Genomic DNA, 12,494 nt, shown 5'->3' on the forward strand with positions numbered 1-12,494 from the left:
AGTCATGTTAAAAATATTCAACAATAGAAAATTTGGGCAAGTATTTATATACTTTATACACTTTAAATTTTCACCTTAATTTGGAAACTAGTATTATATTTTTGCTTTCATTTTAGTGAAAAATAGTCTCTCTCCCTCTCCCTCCTCCTCTCCCTAAATATGCCTAACCTTTTAGCTAACCAAATCCAAAAATGTACTCGAAAGAGTCTATAATATGATCAAATATGACTGACATTGTGAATGTATGTGAAGTTTACCATCAAAATGTGTGTGTGTGTGTATATATATATATATATAATTCTTCTTATTAATAGGTCAAAAAGAAAAAATCAAGATTATGACCATATATAGAGAAAAGGAATTGATAAAGTCTATTCCTATATGCTATAAAAATTATCAGCAAACTAGGAAATTTGTTATTATCTACTGATTAAACAAATGCCTATGCTATGACCCAGAAATCCTGCAATTAGCACATACTCAAGTGAAATTATTTCTTAGATACCAAAAGAAAAACAGCAACAATGACAAAAACCCTTGCACAAGAATATCCAGAGCAGCTTTATTCAGATAGTTCCAGGGGTATGTTGCAGTCAGCTTGCAGAAGCTCACAAGGAATTTTGTGAGCTTATTGTTAAGCCATGCAATTTGAAATTGGCCATGGTGAAAGCATTTACACCAGGGGAACTAGCAAATGCTGCAAATCAAGTGCACACCATTGAATAGTTACAAAATGGAAGGCATCCAAGTGTCATGAAATTAGATAAACACAAGATGGTATATCATAAAATGGAATAATATATGACATTAAAAAGAATAAATTACTGATGCAATAACATAACTAAATCTCAGAAACATACTGTTGATTGAAGGAACTCAGACCAAAGGAATACAGTAACCTATAATTATAGAATTCAGAATATTGATTACCTCAGGAGATAAGTGATATTGAGTATAAAGGGGCATGGAGAGATTCTGGGGGTGATGGAAATGTTCTACATTTTGTTCTAGATAATAGTGACATGGTTATATGCATATATGCATTAATTGAGCTACATCCTATATGTAAATTATACCTTCATAAATAAAGACTAAGGTTTAAAAATAAGTTTTTTAATGCACATAACACAAATACAAACCTCAAAAAGAAGTATATAAAAATAAGGCAATTTTGAAAAAATTAACCAAAAAACCAGGTATATGCCTTGTTAGTTATTAAAAATACATCAAAATAAATAAATAAATAAATAGATAGATAAATAAATAAATAAATAAAAATACATCATAACAGTGGTAACAAAAGCATATGGAATAAGCACAAAGGAGAAATAACCAATAGGAAGAATACAGAGCTCAAAAAGACATAAACATAATTTGATACATGATAAATAAGGCTCCACAAAGCAATGAGTTGCAAAGAGATTATTTAATAGATTATGGAAGGAAAACTCCCTATGATTACACAGAGGAAAATAAGACTGAATCATTTAATTGACACCATAAGTTAAAAAAAAAAAGCAGGAGAGTATTTTTGTGATCTTAACATGGGAAAGTACATATTAAAGAAAACCCTGAAACTAAAATCCGCAAGTCAAAAATTAATGTGTTTTTATATATCAAAAATGAAGATTTCTATTGAATGAAAAAGACCACAGGGAAAGGTAACAGACTGACAACAGCCAGAAATAAGCTAACTAAAGTATTCAATATTGCCAAGGGAGCAATGTCAGGCACAACACTCTTTAGCACAGTAGACACTTGCCACAAGTGATTAATCAAATGTAAACTAGTAGGAATTACATAATATTAAAAATTCACTTCCTCAGTGCCACTAGCCATATTCCAAGTGCACAACAGTCATACATCACTACTACTGTACTATTATACAGCACAGATATAAAACATTTCCATCACTACAGAAAGCTTTATAGAATAACATTAATCTAAATATAGGAGCTCCCACAAATAAACTGGAAATGAATAGCAAACATGATAGAAAAATTGACCAAAAAAATTAAGACAAGTCACAGAAAGAGAAACTCATATAGTTTCATGTAGTTTACCTGTAAATAAGTTGCTCAAATTTACTAGCAATTTGAAAAATGCAAATTAAAAATATATTATACTTCTACACGTATTGAACTAAAAAAAAAATGGATATGGTTTAATACCAAGTGTTGTCAACGATGCAAAAATCTAGGAATCCAGGGATCCCTGATGGGTCAGTGGTTTAGCGCCTGCCTTCAGCCCAGTGTGTGATCCTGGAGACCGGGGATCGAGTCCCACATCGGGTTCCCTGAGTGGAGCCTGCTTCTCCCTCTGCCTGTGTCTCTGCCTCAATCTCTCTCTCTCTCTCTCTCTCTCTCTCTCTCTCTCCCTCTGTGTGTGTGTGTGTGTGTGTCTCATGAATAAATAAAATCTTAAAAAAAAAAGGAAGAAAAGAAACTCAGTATGATTAGTCATCAAGAAGTGCAAATTAAAGCAACACTGGAATACCACTAACCGTGTATTAGAATAGTGATAACTAAAAAATTGACTGGTGAACCTTGTATAAAGATAGTGACATTATAAAAGGTAAATCCACTTTGTAAAACAGTTTAGCACTCTTAAAAATGTGAACCACTTTCCATATGACCCAGCCATTCCATACCTATTTATTTATTTTTAAAGATTTTATTTATTTACTCATGAGAGACACAGAAAGAGAGAGAGAGAGGCGGAGACACAGGCAGAGGGAGAAGCAGGCTCCATGCAGGGAGCCTGATGTGAGACTCCATTCTGGGACTCCAGGATCATGCCCTGGGCCGAAAGCAGGCGCTAAACCACTGAGCCACCCAGGCGTCTGTCTATACATATTTATACGAGAAATAAAACCTATGTCCACACAAAGATTTTGTAATAGACAAATCTGGAAATGACCCAAATGCTACTAACAGATGAATTGATAAACAAATTCTGTACAGTGGAATGCTACTCAGTAATAAAAGGAACTACTGATACACTCTGCAACTTGAATGGATCCCAAAATAATGAAAGAAGCCAGAAGAGAATTAATGAATACTGTATCACTCCATTTATAGAAAACTCTAGAAATTGCAAACTGATCTATACCAACAGAAAACTGATCTGTGATTGGGAGAATGTTGAGAAGGAGAGAGCACAAAAAGGCTCTTTTGTGGCTGATGGATATGCTTGTTATCATCATTGTAGTGATGGTTTCATAGGTGTATTCATAGGTCTAAACTCACCAAGTTGTACACTTTACATAGGTGCAGTTTGTCTTATGTAAATTATGCCACAATAAGGTAGTGAAAAATAAGAGAAAAAAATGAAAACAAGAAAGGAGCTTTGCATGGAGCAATAGCTAACAACATCCTATGAATTGGAAAAGATGAGCTTAACACATCCACCTTCGCATAAGTTGCTCTCAAAATATTTTAAATGAAAAATCATGCTCTACTAAAAGATCTGCTCAATGCTTTCAATTATCACTGTTCAGCACAGAGATCTTTTCCACAGTCATTCAGTGCTAGCTAACCTTGCTATGGTTATAGGAAAAGCAACCAGTCTTTGATAGATTAGCATTAATACTACTAACCTAAAAAAGAAAAAAAAAATAGAAGCAATCATTAGTGTCATGAACAATTAAGGTTTGGGAAAGATTTTAATAGTGTCTTAAGAACAAGATGTAGTTCAGGTAAATTTGAATTATGTTAGTTTATCTACCATGAGCAAGCTGAATGGCTCTGTCAAAGTTAGTCTGGGCACCAGTTCTGTCTCCTTGATAGCTACATCAAGATTTAAGCTATTTATTTTAGAGAATCTCCATACTGATCATGCAGCCTGACACAGGGCTCAATTCCAGGACCCCGAGATCATGCCCTGAGCCAAAACCAAGAGGAGAATGGGCACCCCTCCTCATTATCTACTTCAACGGATTTTTACAGCAATAAGTTAAAATTTCAAGGTAGTTTTACTCCCCTTTGTAGTTCAGGGGAAAAATGACATCTCTTATCCAGACCTCTGTTATTTATTGAATGATCTGTTACAAAATCATGTCTAAAGGAATCAGGTTACTTTAAGGATATTCACAAAAGAATGAATATGTCTGGTAGACACAGACATCCTTAATGGGTGCACCATATTAAAAGATTCTTCTAAAACTCTTAAGGTGGGGAAGACTTTGGAAAACAGAAAACTAATGAACAACGATGACCTATATCCACCCTTTTCATCAAATTTGAAGCTAAAATATGGCATGCTATGGATAATCAAGCCTAGGAGAAGAAAGTAGCCACTGAATTACCCTGTGCATATTGAAGCATGTTCAGACCATGCCCCCAAAGAATGAAAGGGGAAAATAGCTCAATTTATGGCAGCACTCAAAATTACTCAGTAAAGCTCTTCAGAGACCCTTTCTTTGAAAAAGAAGGTTATTAATTTCAAGGTAACATTGAGTCTGGGTCAAACAGAAAAATGTCACTATTTCATACAGAATATCCTCCTAGAATGTTGTGATTATAGAATACCTAAAATCTTTACAGAGAAGCAAAAAGTATCTTGCAGACTGTGGGGCACACACAATGGTGGTTTTCTTCCTGAAGCAAAAACAATGATCTATCACTCCTGCTCTGATACCTAATAAATACTGGCGTTTCAAAGAGAATTACTTTTCATTTCAGCTTTGCTATTAACTTTATATACAACTTTGCTCAAATTTCAGGCCTTCTATATCTCTTGCTTTTTATAAAACTGCCAAAGTCTGTCTTTGAAGACTAATACAAATAGTAAGCTGTTTTCTACAAAAATATGTTTAAAAGAATTTTAAACTTATCAAAAAGCAATTACGTCAGTAACTTTGAAACAATATAGCTAAAATGATGTGACTCTACATGAGAAATACTAAAATGATATATTTTTGGTATGTGATGGGGGCTCTTTGAAATTTGTAACTGGGTGTAATAAAATAATCTTGAGTCACTGCAGTCTTACTCTGATTGACACGTCAAAAGCTCCATTGGGTAAAGCCTTGTATAGTTGTCATCAAAAGATTGTAAAGTGACATGCTTTTCAAAGATGAGATCAAGCTGTCACATTGAGTATTATGTATATGTTACACTGTATATTATATTATGTGGCATTACAACATCAGCTTATAAAGAGCCATGTGAAAAATAATCATGACTTTAAGTAAGAGGAGTCCAAGATTTCCTACAAACTGTACTAAATATAAGTGGATTTTACTGACCAGTAATCTTAATTATCTGTTTTTCATTCTGTAACAACAACAACAAAAAAAGATTGATTCTACAACAGACCTTTTAAATTTACAGTTAGCTGACTGAAGTGCATGCAAATGGAAATAAAACTGCAGCCCTGGGACACTCTAAAACATGACACACGAGGTTGCCAAGGTAACCCACCAGGAGGCTGTCTTGGCATCTTCTGGAATAAAATGGGAAGAAAACATTATAGTGAAAAGATGGGGGATGGGGATCTTCTGGGTTTGGTTATATAATAAAAATGTTGCAAAAAACTACAGCTCCATAAAATTGGTTCCAAACAAAAAAGGAAAATGAATCTCTCACAATTCCAATGTTTAAATTGGGCAAGACTTATGATCCACAAGAGTGTGATTTTTAAAATAATTTTAAATAATATTTAAATGGTATAGTTACTTTGAAGTCACTTGTGACAACATTTATCAATTTTTGTACTTAAAAAAATTCAACTGTGGCATACAGCTGGTATTCATGATTCAAAGGTGATGTTAACTCTCTACTATTTTACTATTTGGGCAGGTCTTGCGGAAGCAGCAGAACTTATCTAATATTCTCAAAACATAACAACCCAAGAGAACAATAAAAGAATAGATGACACAAAGAATCATTTCACTTTAGCTCACTGTTAAATTTTACATTTATCTACTACCTTATTCTTTTAGAATTACGAAGTATTCCTTTGATTTAGTTCTTTCCTTATATTTCACAATGCTGCTGTTTCTTTTAAACACACACACAAAGCTTTAGTCCCTCTCTTTGAAGAGCTGATTCTCTCTAACAGAAGGTTATTCTATAAATAGTCAGTGAATCTCCTTGGCCTCTCCTTAGGCTTTTTTCATTTCTCCTCTGTCCCTGAAGATCGAATAAGAACTCTGAGATGATGAAGGACAAACATGGGGATAGGCCACTTTGGTGTGGTGTGTGACAGTACTTGTGGCTGTCACAGCTGGTTGCATTTAAGAATTCCATGTACAAACAGAAAATTCAAATAGAAAAGAAGAGAATTTAAAAGTAACACCATTTTATTCAGATGTTTATATACTTAACAAGTGCATTTTTTTTTACTTTATATAAAAACAGAATTGGTGTCATTTGGAACATTGCCAATAGCAAGATAACTGGAATCTTTGATGGTATGTCTCTGATAGCAGTTATGCAATCAATTCCATTTAAAAAAATCAAAGCTGATTATTTTACATTGTATATTCATTCATAAAAACCAATGTTATTTTGCTGTTTTGGTGCAGTGAGATAATAAGGCAGATTGCCTTTTAAGAGATTACTTTCCTTTTCAGACATAAGCAGCTATAACTCCATCTAGTCATATCACCACTTCCTCAAATTCTTTAAGTATTCCTCATCACCTAGAGATGGTAGAGTATCCATACTATAATTCACAGACCCTGGATTTCTGCTTATGCATTGTAGGCTTCAGGGACCAGAATTTCTCATTGTTTCTGAATGCACGAGGATATTATTTTTTTTCTAAGACATCTGTCTGCTTCTCTGGGAACTTGCTTCAACCCAGCTCACATGTCAGATCTTCTGTGAAATAATGTACCCTCCTCTTCTCTTAGGGCAAGTGGCTATTTTTTTCCCTTTACTCCTATTGCACTTGTGTTTATCTAATGCACTATGTATCACATTGAAATGTGCTTTAGAACTCTATCTCCCATGTATGATGTAATTCTTGAAGACAGAAATATGTCTCATTCATTTTGGGCCACTGGTACATAACAGTCTCTAGCACACAGTAGACAATCACCAATGTTTGGTGAATATAGAATATCTATTTTCAACTGCAAGGTAAAGAAGTACTGGAATGAGGAATGGATCCACTACTAACTGACTCCTTAGCTTTGTAGTAGAGCAGTATAATGCAGCATAAATGCTCACCATCAAGTCTAAAATGTAATGTCGGCAATTTTATTTATTTATTTATTTATTTATTTATTTATTTATTTATTTATTTATTTATTTTTAAAGATTTTATTTATTTACTCATGAGAGACACACAGAGAGAGAGAGAGGCAGAGACACAGGCAGAGGGAGAAGCAGGCTCCATTCAGGGAGACTGACATGGGACTCCATCCCAGGTCTCCAGGATCAGGCACTGGGCTGAAGGTGGCGCTAAACCGCTGAGCCACGGGGGCTGCCCCACAATTTTATTTTTTTAAAGTGGAAGCAAGTTACAAACAAGATCATAAACCCATAATCTCAATTAAGTAGTTTTCTTCATCTTCTCAAGGTCAGAAGAACACCCATTATATCATCTAAATAGTCTCTAAACATATTAGACCAGGAACCCTAGAGTTCCTGCAGTGAAAATCTTAGTATTCTTTGTATTTGAAAGAAATCAGAGAGAAGAATTCACAGAATGAATGTCTACTATAGAAAACCACTGCAGTGCTCATATCAGACACTGGACTCTACTGCTTGAAAAACAAACTGGGCTCTAATAGGTTAGCACAACTATTGGCTATATTTCTAACTTGAAATAACTTAATTAAATCAAGTTTATTTGAAGAGCTTTAAAATTGATGCTTGTATACTTTGGCTACCTATAAAATTGTTGCTTATATATTCCAGCTACCTAAAATTACTCATCTTGCTATTGTGTTTCAAGAGTCCCTAAGAATCCCTTGGAAGCATGGCAATGAGTGGTATGAAGGAGGTGCTCAGCGGGTTTGTCTTCAATCTCCTCGGCCTACCATTCTGTGAGAATTATAACTGTTTTGTCAGTGTACATACATTATATGGTATCCAGCCCAGCACAGCCACAGTCTACATCAACTTCTCAGCAGGAATGAGCTAATATATACAAACTTGTAATTCTAATTCCAGTGCTGATTTGAGTACCAGCTCTCAAATAGGGAAGGTTCATTTACCTGGATCACACCTTCTTTGCTTGGTACTGATGTCCTGTCTTTCTTAAGTCTTGCTGTCACTTTAGAACACTGAACAGAACCACTGTGTACACCCACCCCAATCCCAATGGTCAGATTTCTTCCACAGTGGGCAGATCACCTGGACCAGGATGCCACCAAGTCGCACATTGTGCCAGCTAGACTTTTCATGTTGCTGAACCTGAGTGAATCATATGGCTCTATCATTTGGCCAGTTTCTATATCCATGATTTTTCTGAGCCATTCAGATAATATGCAGATAATTATTCAATGCAAGATTTAGCTCTGTGTCTGTATTCATATTCCTGCCTCCACCAAGCTGCTCCTAATATTTCCTCCTTTTTTTCATCAGCCTGAGACGCTAAGGCCTCAGTTTGTATTACTATCAAGCCTGTATGTAGGCTAGGACGTGATTAAGTCCTGATTAAGCCATGAACTCACTGGGAAACTAATGCATTATGTTACTAAAAGTCTAAAAGTCCTAACTCTTGCTGGGAAATAAAGAGTCATATTGTGTAAGCACAGAATTATTGAAGACAAAAAGAGTTGCCCTGTTGATCTCCTGGCACATTTCCTTTTAAAGGCAATCTTTAAAAACATTCATTCTCTCCTTCAGAAGTTCATAGATTATTTATCAAAATATGTATCATAGAAAAGATTTTCTCCTCCTGTGGGAAGAAGCATCCTTTCTCAGAGAAAACAAACCTAAGAATTGATAAAATATAAGAGGGGAATTGTCCCAGTTTTGGTTGATTTGGGTTGATGATTGTTGTCTTATACTTTTCAAAATCTTTGTTTATAATGTCCCTTAAGGATTGACTAAGTTGAACTGGCTATTTGAAGTAAGTTGTAGTACTACCAGACTAAATCAGAAACAAGATGAATACAGGGGCAAGAAAAATGGCAGAAAGGGAAGAGAGACAAGAAACAATGTCATAACCAAAAATACATTTCCTCCAACAACTCTCTCCAAAAGCCTTTAAAATCTGAAAAAAATAAGATTGCCTAGGGTCAGAGGACCCTCAGATACTTCAAAGTGTGATGGTTCTTTATTTTATGGATTTAGGAACTCATAGGGGAAAGGCAGCCCTGGAAACAACATAGCAACTTTATTTGCTTTCCTTCCTTGCTTTACTTCTATAGGTCTCTGAAGACTAATAATGCAAAATGCTATCACTTCCTTGTCTGCTTAGCTTTTAGAGCTATGTATATAAATTAATGCTATCGAACATCAATTTCTATTTGTAAATTTCACTAGAATTTGACAACTAACTGATACGCATTAAACACTCTGTGCCATTCACTGTGCTAACCATTATAATTATAATACTTCATTTGAGGGTACCTGGGTGACTCAGTAGTTGAGCATCTGCCTTCAGCTCAGATCCTGATCCCGGGGTGCTGGTATCGAGTCCCACATCGGGTGACAGGGAGCCTGCTTCTACCTCTACCCGTGTCTCTGCCTCTCTTTCTGTCTCTCACGAATGAATAAATGAAATATTTTTAAAAAAGAAAAACTATTTCATTTGACTCTTATAAAACCCATATGTGACATTGGAAGGAAAAAGGTTGACTTCTGTTTGTGGCTTTTTCTTTACCTGAGGACTTGACCCTTGGTCAAGTCTCTTAGTAATATAGTCCACAAAATATAGAAAAATAGGACACCAGATAGAAGATAAGTGAGAATTCGGTCAAAAACTATGTATTGAACCAAGCACTTGCTTTATTGTCCAAAGCAAGTAATGAATAATCTATATTGATAAAAAGCAACTTTTTTGAAGACTGAGGTTAATTATGAGCACCTGAGGCAACTGTGTGCCTAATTAAGAAAAAAGTGAAAGAGATTGCTGTGCTGATTACTCCCCTAAGTCCAGGTTGTCTAGCATCTTATCTCATGATTTCATTGTCCCAAGTATAGAATGACTGGCACATCAAAAGCAATGCATATTAGTCATGCAGAATACATAGTCTCTGCTGTGGTGTTGCTTTGTGTGCTGTTATTTATTTCATTTCTCTCCTTCCTTTAAAGCTAAAGAAAAATGGTGCTGGTTCAAAGATATTGTGTCTCATGAACTTGATGATCAATCTAAAACCATAAGTCAATACTGCTGGACCTGAAGAACAGGTTTGTAAGAACTATTTACTATCTTTATTTTGCAGATAAGAAAATGTAGGCTTAGAGATGAACTTCTGATCAGTAAACAAACAAGTAGTAGAATCATCTCACATAAAATATGACCTTTTAAATAATATCAGTTGTTTTGTCAATATTGCTTCCTGCCATCTTGCAAGTATAATTATGGGACTCTCAATTGTTGGTTACTAATAACCACCATATAGCTGTATTTTGATAGTTGATATATAATCTCATTACATTCTCAAAATTCACCACTGTACTGCCAGAAATCTCTCTGATTTCAAGTGTATCTACCCCCTGGCTCTCTCTGACTTATTTATTTCCTTTTACTATTAATTAGCACCAAAGTCTCGTATTTTCCTTGAATTTCTCCTTAGGACCATAGAAGAAATAACTATTTTTTTAAATTTACTTAAATATGAATCTGTAACAATTTTGCTTCTTTCAAAATTCACCAAAACATCAGTTTGTTATTTTTAAGTTTCTTGTTTGATATTGGTATTATCTGCCCAAATACTCTTTATGTGACTGTTATCATAAACTACAACTACCTTATGGTAGGGACTACACCAACATCCTCCTGTGTGTACCTAAATATCATAGTTGTTGGACAGTAATAAATATTATAATAAAAGATCATTAATGCATGTGTGTGGTATATAAAGTTTTTTATATAAATAGATATTTACTAAACTAAATTTAGATTATAATTTTTATAGAATATCCAAAAAGAAAGCTGAAATTTATGAACCTGGATTTATATTAGAGGGTATATGAAAGAGAAATTTCGTCTGAGTTGCAATTTCATATTAGCCCTAGGGATAGAAAACTTCATTCTCTTTTGCTCTTACTTTTGAGGAAGGAATAAATTTTACTACAAAACCTACACAAACTTAATCATGAGAAGAAAAGGAGTTAGTTTATCTTCTAACCTAGCCTTAAAATAAAAACTGAAAGACTTGGTTCTGCTTTTTAAAGTCATATTGGAAAATCCCCACCTTTCATTTTTGTGGGCCCAATTTATAACTGCCCTTTGCATTTTACTGGGTTAACGTTTTAGAGTTCTACTCTCCAAACTCCAGAAGCACAATTATCCCTTGAACATCTCAGTGGATCACATCTGGTTTCTGTAGGATACATAAGCATATTGTCAATGATGAAAGGATACTTTCTGTTAATACAAATACAGAAAATTTTCAAAGGATATTATGGATGATAATGATTTTCTCCTGACAAAAATTACTATTTTTATTCTAAAAATATAAGGCAATATGGACTCACTAATATTATATTTTATACCCACTAGCTTATCTAATAATTATATTCACTAAAAATTCTATTGTCTTTTGCTAGGTTATTGCACCATTGTTCTTTTTATATAGCTAATCGAATATATATATTTTATAAATATAACTTAAAATATAAGTTTTATATATGTTATACATAATTTTTTGGTAAACTATGGAAAATGTCCTAGTCCATTTGGGCTGCTATCATAAAAATACCATAGTCCAAGTGACTTAAACAAAAAACATTTATTTCTCACCATTCTGGAGATCCAGGTCCATTCTGGAGGGAAGTCCAAGATTAAGATGCCAAAAGATTTGGTGTCTAGTGAGAGCTTATTTCCTAGCCAATAGAAAGCCATCTTGCTGGGTCCTCATATAATAGAAATGGGCCAGCAACTCTCTGAAGGCACTAGCCCAGTTTGTGAGGGCTCCACCCTTATGACTTAATCACATTCCAAAGGCCCCACATACAAATATCACCACACTGGGGGGTAGATTTCAGCATATAAATTTGAGAGACACACAAACATTCAGTCTGTAGCAGTAAATTATTGAAAGTATAATTATTTTTTAAAGTGTTAAAGTTTTCACACATCGTCAATATGATCTTACAAAGCTTGTAAGAATTTATAATTCCACTTTAATAGAAGATAAAAGTGTGACTCAGGGAAGTTAAGTTAGTGAATACCAGAGCATAGATTTGAACCAAGTCCATGTAATTTTAGAACTTATTATACTTTATTTACAATGCATAATTTTTAAATTGTTATTATAGGGGTGTCTGGGTGGCTCAGTTGGTTAAGCATCTGACTTGGTTTCAGCTCAGATCATGATCTTGGGTTCATGAGATTGAGTCTCACTTCAGCTCCAAGCTCAGGGT

The 12,494-nt window shown here is 34.5% G+C and overlaps 1 pseudogene; it reads left to right on the top strand.

Annotated features, from left to right (window-relative positions):
* The first annotated feature begins 524 nt into the window (after positions 1-524).
* Positions 525-12,494, top strand: part of LOC112923868 (tubulin beta chain-like) — a 43,973-nt pseudogene continuing 32,003 nt past the window's right edge.

The sequence above is a fragment of the Vulpes vulpes genome, chromosome 7 (assembly GCF_048418805.1).
Source record: "Vulpes vulpes isolate BD-2025 chromosome 7, VulVul3, whole genome shotgun sequence".
Lineage (NCBI taxonomy): Eukaryota > Metazoa > Chordata > Mammalia > Carnivora > Canidae > Vulpes > Vulpes vulpes.